The sequence below is a fragment of the Mugil cephalus genome, chromosome 4 (genome assembly GCF_022458985.1).
Source record: "Mugil cephalus isolate CIBA_MC_2020 chromosome 4, CIBA_Mcephalus_1.1, whole genome shotgun sequence".
Taxonomy (NCBI): Eukaryota; Metazoa; Chordata; class Actinopteri; order Mugiliformes; family Mugilidae; genus Mugil; species Mugil cephalus.
Genome location: NC_061773.1, coordinates 4,899,166 through 4,909,493, shown reverse-complemented (window position 1 = coordinate 4,909,493; position 10,328 = coordinate 4,899,166). Strand labels below are relative to the sequence as shown.

Sequence of the window (10,328 nt, the reverse complement as noted above, 5' to 3'; positions counted from 1 at the left end):
TTCATTTCATAATACACACATTTCATTATTGAACCAGTAACAACATGGATGTCTAGTCTTCAGCAGTTTTCAGCAGAATGTGCACCACCAAGTGGCTGATCAGTATTTAATCAGCTCAGTGTGTTTTTCAGTTGTTCCTCTATAACAGTCATTGTATTCAGCATAGTAGTAACATGTCACAACAAAGACAGAAACGTAGAAAAACACAGAGCAAATGAATTCATTGTACTTGTTCACAGTCTGTCTATGTATTCAGAAATAAAACCACGGCTCACCATTGTGAACTCATAGGTGACAATACTGTAGGTTTCATCAAAGCCAGCCTGCAGATGATTTAATAAGGTGTTAGACTGAAGGAAGAGCGAGTGAGGACAGTTAGTGGAAGGAGTGTCTATCGTTGAGACTTACCAAATACTTTCCATCATCTGAAACAGAAACCAAAGCACAACTTCAGAAATAAATGCAAATTAAACATCCATGTATAAATAAAAGTGATGTAGAGAACAAGCCTGATCAGTCACAAGTGTCAGAAATGCTAACAGCTATGGGAGTAAAATTAGTCATTTATTTATAAATACTTTAAATAATGTTCAGTGTGTATATACTGCACAAATACATTAACACAGTTATTCCCCACTAATTCTTTTGGTTCTTAGTCATGTAATTTCCTTGACATCCCCTCATGTGTCTTTTTTCAATGTAATCCCAGCCCAAACTGACAATAAACACTTTGTTATGTTATGACACATCTGGACTGTGTTAACATTGTACATGTACTGCCTGCAGGCATATAAAAAAAAAGTCTCTTTGGACGTACAAGTTTAAATGACAATTGACACAATGACACAATGTCCTCACCTCTTCTTCTTTTGGTTCCAAGAAGTGCCAGTACCCCTAAGATCAGAACCACAGCTGCTCCCAGACAAGACACAACTACTAGCAGTTCCCATTTTGACCTTTTTGTTTGGGAGGACACAAACTAGTTTTACTTTTAACAGAAAAAGAAAAACGACTGTGTTCCTATAGGAGGAGTTATTATTAAATAAGATGAGCTGCTTTACTGTGCTGCTACAGGGCAAAACATGTTGTACAAACTAGAAATGTGTCAACTGCACTATTTGGTGATGAAAACATTTGACAAGAAGAAAAAGCTGACTTCAGTGCTAAGAAGCACAAGTGCTGCTGAAATAAAACCAAAAAGAAAAACAAACAAAGAAAAAATCAACAGCAATGTCTCATCTCATCCTCTACTACCACCTATCTTCGCTATGGGGGTCACAGGGGTCTATCCCAGCTGTCATCAGGCGAGAGGCAGGGTACATCCGGACCGGTCACGAGTCTTTCACACACAGCAAATTGAGAAGAGTTGAATTCTTGGTGTTAAACTAGACATACACTCGTAGAGTTAATTATACTCTGGGTAGAGTTAATCCATTATAATTAACTCTCAGTCGATAAAAAGTTGTTAAAAGTGTAACTAAATCAAAACTGTAGGTGCAAATATTTAAATATTAACTCCGAACTTCTTACTCTAAACTCTGATCCTGTATTTAACCCCCCACCCCCTCCATTACTATTCGGGCACCCAAAGTCATTTTGCAGCGGTGAGCCACGGAAACTTTACTCGTCGTGCTGTTACTAACCACCCGAACACCTGCTTAATGAGCTAGAGGTTACACAGAGCACCCGGAGAAAACCCACGCAGAAAAAGGAAGAACATGTGAACCCAGAAAGGCCCAAGCTGGACTCGAACCTGGACCTTCTCTCTGCACAGCAAATGCCAGAGTGTTAAAATCCCAGAGTTTTGATGACGAGAGTAGCAAATTTTACACTTTGGTGTCGAATGGGCACAAAGTACACTTTTCAGGTTGCACCATAAACTCTTTCTGGTGTTCTTTCTATGTATATTGTTAGTGTTGGTAATTGTAGTGTTTATTTTACAATAATAGACTCCTCGAGTTTATTTCATGATTGACTCTTTCCCGGCCGCACCAAGAGTTAGGTTTGGATTTCGTCATCAGCGCTCCGCGCCCTCATTGGTTGAATCCAGTCGCATGTTCTGAGCCTTTGTCTTGCAGGAGTGCAACCACGACACTAACCGAAGTCTACCGCGACAGCCACGCGGGACTGCAGGTAGGCTAAGAAACTAAAGTGAATAAATAATGCATGAAATATATATATATTTTTTTTTCATGGTTCAATTCATCAATAACTAAAAACCTTAACGGTAATACATTAAGGAGGCAAACACGATTTTGATGTAGTTTAGCTAACTTGCTATATCAGTTGTAAAGTAACTGAAAATGTTTAATTAATCAGAATCGATATTGTGTTTGTAATGTTGACCTCGGTTAAACAGGTTATTTGACAAAGAAAAACACAGAATTTGTGTGTTAGCTATCTCAAAATGAGCTAATCCCTCCTGGTGGCTAGCTTAACCGAAGCTACTTCAGAGCTTCCGACTCCCGCCCGAAGTTACGTTGCTTGTGGGTAACTGTGCACTAACTGTATGTTTGTGTTGTATGTAGTTGTGGAAGATCTACAGCAATGCTGTTCAAAGAACAGTACGAAGGAAAGAAGAAGTGCGTCAAACTAAATGAAGCCTCGGAATTTCTCAAGGAGGGTAAGTTAGTGTGTCTGCCTCTTGTAGCCTAAACTATAGGTAACGTTATCTATATTGTGTACTTGGGCAAGCACCTTGTTTTCCCATTGTTTTACATGAAAACATTTTTATAATATTATAAATAGTAATTAACATAAATACATTTTCTTTTTTTTTCTTGAAGTTATCTGTCTATCAGATTTCTGTCTGACCTATCCATAAAAAAAGATGTGCAGTAATATTTTGTGTTATCTTGCAGTCGGGTCGAAACCTATAAGAGCACTCTGGTCCAGCCCAGCGGAGGCAGCCCTACATCCTGGCAGTTGGCATCACAAGAAAAAACATCCATGATTACTACATTGCGATGGATGGTGAGCTCCTTCCCTGCAAGGCCAGGTCTTCCCTATCAGCCTTTGATGAACTCTTCAAGACACATTATGTTTACAGCCTGTACACATTTGTGCAACGTTTTGCACAGCATTTTCATTCTTTTCATGTCAGAGAGGGAAATTCTGAAAATGTTTCCATGCTGAAAGTTGATGAGTTTCTCCTGTTTAAGCTGTTTGATCTGCAAACAACGTATGGTTTTGAAGGAGATGATCAGTATGTGGTGTCCGTGCATGTTTTTGTATAAGAAATGTGTTAGGATATATTAAAGATGTTATATTTTCAAGTAACTCTTGTGTGGACTATAAATTCCTCAAGTGTTAACAATTCATCTTAAAAGTGTCGTAGAGTACATTCTCACGCTCAGAGTATTAAATAATCAGCTCTGCAAAGTGCTACAAATGACTTACTTAGAGTATATATTTTACTCTCTGGGAGTTCTAGGTTTACACTGCGAGTGTCGAAAAGCACTGAAGTAGTGTCTAAAAGTACCAGTGACAGAGTAAAACTGCACTCTCAGAGGGTTCAAATGAACTCTTGGAGTAAATGTGTTACACTTTTGATGGTGTTCAGCGAACACTGAACTCTTGGACTTATATGTACAACGAAGCCGTAGTTAAATGTACACCTATAGAGTACAATGTACACTGGGATTTTTGCTGTGTGGGAGGCATCAGTGCTAACCACGAGCTGCTGTGCTGTCCCAACAGCGTTGTATCGTAACATTTTTTAAACACTCAGAGGAGTCTCACCAGGAATGTTGTTGTCTTCTGGTGTGAAGTCTGCAGTTATTTCAGCAGCAGTGGTCACACTAGTTGTAGGGCGGAGACTGGAAGTAACTGATCCTTGAGAACAGAAAAATAAATTGATGACATACACTGTATATCAGTATTTTACTGAATAGTTTACTGGAAAAACTGTTGCTTTCTCATTTTACTGTTATATACTTTATGTTACACAAGATACGTTTTCCATTAGTTACATGTTTGGAAGCAGACAGATACAGCAAGTGGTTTATATAATGGTCTGGGTTCTATGTTAAGTGTGTCTTACCTGTTGTCGTCGTAAGTCCCGGTGTAGTCTGCTTTCTGTGTGACTCTGTTAATAAAAGATAATCTGGGTCTCAGTTTCCATTGTGGACAACACTGTGAAACTGTGTTTTTCATACACTCTGTAGCTCTGTACACGAGTTGTGTTTGAGTAAATGCTGCATGCAACACATCACTTTCTTCTCATTTCAGAGTGTTTTATACTATTTGTTTATTAAATATTGCTGTGATATTTTTTACTGCCCAAAGTAAATATCTGTTTCTATCTATATATCTATCTTGTCTCATGTTTGTAATGAACAAACCTTGTGAAAATACCTTGATAATTGAGTGATCTATGATAACTTTAATTGTGTAAACACATCATGCCTCCTGATACAGATTCAGGTAAGTTTTAATGATATGCTTGGGTTAACATTAGAAAGGATAAACAGGGAAAGGAAACTATGTTTTCTACTAGGGGACTTTAATCTTGATTTATTCAAATGGGAAATTCAGGCTCAGACTTCAGACTTTCTTAATATTTTGCTTTCCAGTTCTTTTTATCCTCTTATTAATAAGCCAACAAGAGTAACTAACAATATCTTTACTAACTCTGTGAATATTACAACTAAAGCAGGCATCCTTTTTACTGATATCTCAGATCATTTCCCCATTTTTAATTTTTCTCTTCCTGACAAGACTGGACCCGTTGGTACAGATTCCTGCACTGAACATTGATTTTTTAATCGGCAAAATACTGAACGGTTCTTGGAAAAATATTTATAAATATATAGATGCTCTGCTTATCCGACTTTTGTGTCAATTTTTAATTCAGCATTTCATCTATGCTTTCCACTGGTACAATCAAAAAAGAAACCTACTGAAATTAACAAAAAACCCTGGTACACATCCGGCCTCTATAAATCTTTAACAACCAAAAATAAGTTATAAGAGGTTTCTAACCAATCCTACTCTGAATTCAACAAAGTACAAAACATATAGAAACAAATATAATCATTTAATTCGGATAGCTAACAAAAATATACTTAAGTAATAAATTTAAAGAACATTCCAGTAGGATTTTTTTTTTCTTTCTAATAAAAACCCATTGTATTACATAAAGGGCATAATCCAATTTTCTGAATGGTTCCAGATAAATAAGTTGACATTAAATTTAAAAAAATAATAATTTTATCATATTTACTGAAAAAATAAAAAATATTGTAAATCCATTGCTAAGATCACTATTGGTGATGATGATATTACCCAGGTTTTGTCTACTAAATTTTTAGGGGTATTAATTGATAAGAGGTTATCATGGTCAGAACATATCAAACATGTCAAAAACTAACAAAAAGTATTGAAATCTATTGGTATCATCAGAAAAATTTGTAGTTTCATCTCTCAGAATGCTTTATTATAGTATTTATTATAGCATATTATAGTATGATTTATCCTCATCTCAGTTATTGTAATATTGTCTGGGCCAGCACTTATCCTTCTAATTTACAGAAATTATTAATCACACAAAAGAAATTTGTTAAATTAGCCACCTTTTCAAATTATTTGTCTCCATCTGCCCCTCTGTTTAAGAAACTTCATATATTGTCAGTATATGATATTAATATACTTCAATCATGCATATTTATTTATACATATATTCATCTTTCTCACTTTCAGCCAAAATCTTTTCATGTATTCTTTACATTTAACTCTCAGGTCCATTCTTACAACACAAGACATACTGATAAACTTCATCTTTCCTTTTGCCGTATTACACATACTCAGTTTTCTTTTGTGTACAGAGGCTCCTTAAATTGGAATTCTCAACTTCATGTAGTTAAATTATCTTCATCCCTCAATAATTTTAGTTAAGACTGAAAGCTTACCTGATAAATCAAGACTCCTAATAGTTTCTTTTCCAGTACAGTTGTCTATGGATCATTACCTCTTACACCTGCTCATACATACAATTACAATTATTTTATGTTTATACAGAACCATGTTTTTATTTCAGACTTTTTGTGTCTGCTATGAAATGACACTTGTATTGCTCTCCTTTTTACTGTTATTTGTTGTTGCTTTTTCTCGTTGTTGTTGTTGATCTATTTTTTTGAAGTGTTGTATATTTTTGGGGGAGATAGTTTTTATAAGCCCATATCGAGTTTTTAACCTTTCCCGCACTCATACTTGTTTAATTTCTGTTTTTTTCTTTGTAATTGTTTTTTCTTATGGTGCAAATAAATAAATAATTCCTCAACATAGGAGTGAGCAGCACTGTACCAAGACGCTGCTGCCTCTCCATAAATGAGCATTATCAACGTGAATTGTTTTGTGCAGTAATCGGACGCATTTTTGTTTTTAATTTCACCATGGTTTATCATGAAACCAGTAATTGTTACATCCCTAATAACAACACACGATGACGATCATTTCCATAGGAACTGTCAAAATATCTGGAACACCAAGAATTAACTTACACTGAAGCTGAAACATGATGCTATTTTTTGTTTTGAGTTAGAACATGAGAACCACAATGACAAATGACCAAGGAACATAGTAGGAATAGTCAGGAGGTGGAGCGGTCATCTAATAACTGAAAGGTTGGCTGTTCGATTCCGTCCTATCCCTAGTCTGTCCATTGTGTCCTTGGGCAAGACGCTTAACCCACCTTCCCCCAGGTGTGTTCTCCTTGGTGAGGCCATAGACTGACTACTGACTGGCTACTGAGGTAGTTTACTACCACCAGGGTATGACTGTGTGAGTGAATGAATAATGCATACAATTGTAAGCGCATTGAACATCTAAAAATGCTTTATTATTATTATTATTATTATTATTATTATTTTAAACCACTGTTTAAATGGCTCTGTCAAATACAGTTGATATTATATTAGCTCACTCAGATCAACTCTGATCTGGCACCATAATACAAATAAATAACACTAATGTCTAATTATTCATACATAAAATTTGTTACCTGATATCTCGTTGTCAGAGGTGGTAGGAGTGGTGTCTCTTGACATGGTAACAGCTGAACTTCCTGTGTTAATGCAAAACAACAATGTGCAGTCTTTTACAGAATTAACAAGTTCAGATGTTCTCATCTGTTTGGATATTTTCCTACCTGTGGTCATCGTGGTCACACGTCGTCTTTCATTTGATTCTTTTTGGAAAAAGTCTATAATAAAGAAAATAGATTTGCATTAAGAATTAACACTGATGATATTTCTGCCCAGACAAACAACAAAAATGTGTTGAGTCACAACAAGACGACACGAAAAGGTTAGTTTGTGACATTTCTCTGCATCTGTACTAGGTGTATTCTGACGTTCATGGTTCCCAGAAAAGAAAAATTAATGAAGAACTGACCCACTACCGGGCATCTGGTAAGATTGAAACTATCAATGATGAACTAGAGTCCAGGATTATTTCGTGAGAAAGTAACAGATAAAGGCAGCAGTTCATATGTGGTTATTGAAAAGCTTTAACTTAAGGAATGAATGAAAAAATATCATGATAAATCCATGAATTCAGTTTAACAGTGACACAAACTGGAGCTTCTAAACAGCTGATGCAGTCAAAACGACTACACTGTAAAACTATTTTCAAAACCCTGGTGGTGGTAATATTTGTTGTAAACTATCAACTAACTGGTGTATCAGGAAATTAAAGTTACTGTATGAAAACAGTGTCTGTGTGAAGTGTTTCATATGTTACTGGAGAGAATAAGGCCCTTCCCTGAACATATATGATCACTCAGCCCCCTCTGAGAGTTAATGTTTCCCTGTGTACACAAGTACACAGGGAAACATGACAATAAAAATAATCTGGAATATAGAAATAATTATTTGCCTCAATACTTAACCTGGCCACAAGTAACAATTTTCATGACTCACAGGATACTCTATAAACTATAACAAGTACATTAAGAGAGAAGCATTTTAGTCCATATTGAACAGAAAGTGAGCGAATAAGTAAGAGAGAGATGACTTTATTTTAACTTCAATATGTTTGACTGTATGACTGTCTCATTAACATGCAAATAATATGCTTGTTCAATTGATTAGCAGTTGATTTGATATTTGTTTGATAAATTTCAAAGAACATGTGGTCATTTACTGTAAACTACTATCGTTGACTTACCTCTCAGGTTGTATCTCTCACTACGAGGAGCCAGAGACAGAGTTGAGTTGACTTCATATTCCAGACTGTAATCACAGCTGACATCCTTTTGTTGAACTGAGCATAGATGCCTCCACAAATCATAAGTCTGAACAGTAAACTGACAGAACAGCTGGTTGGTTTTTGAGCTCCTTGTCTTCCAGGTTTTAACTGTTGCTACTGGACGACTCTTCTCCAAAGTACAGGTTACATGTTGTATCATGTTCCACAGATGCAGGCAGAGAACAAGTGAACATATAAACATCTTCAGTATGATGACCGCTCAACTCTGGTCTTTGACCTACGTACATGAAGATTATTAGAAGTCAGGAAATATAACATGAATCTGAAGTCAAGTGTAACTGTCTGAATCTGTGTTGACATTCACAGAAGTTCTAGTTTCACACTCATTATATCTTAAAATTAACATTCAACATAGTGATCATAGTGATACGTCTGAGCCATCTTTAATGTTCGAGTTAAACTGTTATGAAAATAATTACTCTGAATGATGTTTTGTTAAACTGACAAAGCTACAAAAACTAAATGCAACACGTTGTCCTTCTAAAGTTTGATTACACAAGAAGGAACTGGAAAGATTATAACTCACAGACTGACCTTGTACTTGAATCTTATGAAAGGAACCTGTTGGAAGTAAAATATATCAACAATGTAAATCCATGTAATAATAACTCATTATTAAATTATTAAATAAGATTTGGACTGAACAGTGAAGTTCCTTATCACAGTAACAAATACACAATTATAGACAGAATGGACAGTTTGTCTCACTACGGAAATTAGTTTGTGATGACACACCGCACTTCCTCAACAAATGAACACAATAACAGCACGCAAAAAAAATCACCAACCATAAAAAGACAAAATGTGGCTTAACATTTACACAATGTCTGATGTTATGTTAACATATGCTGCTCATTGACTAAATCTAAAGGAAGTTTTCAACTTACACATGAGGATGATGAACAACAGGCGTCCAGCCATGATGAAGCTGTTAAAGCAGATAACTGAGTGTGTGACTGCAGACGTTGACCAAGTAGCAGAAACTGTTCACAGGAAAACCACAACAGCTATCAGAAGTGAATCTACAGGCCAGAGAAACATGCATAATGGGAGTGCGTGCGTGTGTAAAGCTCTTCACATTTAAACCCACAACTGTAAATAACTATGCAACTACTATTCTGACAGGTAAACTATTTCTCACGTCTATGTTGAACCCACAAATGTATGTAAAGAACAGGTACAAGCATATGTTTTGTGTTACACTGTGAACAAATAAAAAAGACACTGAACTTCAACTTTTGTGTTTATGGTTTTTATTTTTTCACTGTAACACAGTAAAAGTATAAACTCAGCTACATAGTACATGAGAACTCAGAGGAGATGCCAGAAAAACAACAGCTGAACTTTAACACTGCAAAGCTGTACGCTTTATCTCTCAGGGCTGATGCAGCTGTTGTCACTCTATGAAAAGTAAAAACATGAATATGATTTAGATTTATATGTGTAAATGTTCATTTCATAATACACACATTTCATTATTGAACCAGCAACAACATGGATGTCTAGTCTTTAGCAGTTTTCAGCAGAATGTGCACCACCAAGTGGCTGATCAGTATTTAATCAGCTCAGTGTGTTTTTCAGTTGTTCCTCTATAACAGTCATTGTATTCAGCATAGTAGTAACATGTCACAACAAAGACAGAAACGTAGAAAAACACAGAGCAAATGAATTCATTGTACTTGTTCACAGTCTGTCTATGTATTCAGAAATAAAACCACGGCTCACCATTTGTGAACTCATAGGTGACAATACTGTAGGTTTCATCAAAGCCAGCCTGCAGATGATTTAATAAGGTGTTAGACTGAAGGAAGAGCGAGTGAGGACAGTTAGTGGAAGGAGTGTCTATCGTTGAGACTTACCAAATACTTTCCATCATCTGAAACAGAAACCAAAGCACAACTTCAGAAATAAATGCAAATTAAATATCCATGTATAAATAAAAGTGATGTAGAGAATAAGCCTGATCAGTCACAAGTGTCAGAAATGCTCACAGCTATGGGAGTAACATTAGTCATTTATTTATAAATACTTTACATAATGTTCAGTGTGTATATACTGCA

At 35.8% G+C, this 10,328-nt stretch overlaps 1 protein-coding gene and 2 long non-coding RNA genes across 3 annotated transcripts in view; 1 reads left to right on the top strand and 2 right to left on the bottom strand.

Annotated features, from left to right (window-relative positions):
* LOC125006374 overlaps nt 1-10,328 on the bottom strand; it is a 93,436-nt gene that overhangs the window by 18,191 nt on the left and 64,917 nt on the right. The window lies entirely within an intron of this gene.
* LOC125006395 lies at nt 279-1,424 on the bottom strand. The gene is made up of 3 exons (XR_007112578.1): nt 859-1,424; nt 409-425; nt 279-323 (listed from the first exon to the last, which is right to left on the bottom strand). It is a non-coding gene; the product is annotated as an uncharacterized LOC125006395 (long non-coding RNA).
* Nucleotides 2,055-3,046, top strand: LOC125006388. The gene is made up of 3 exons (XR_007112571.1): nt 2,055-2,133; nt 2,529-2,623; nt 2,862-3,046. It is a non-coding gene; the product is annotated as an uncharacterized LOC125006388 (long non-coding RNA).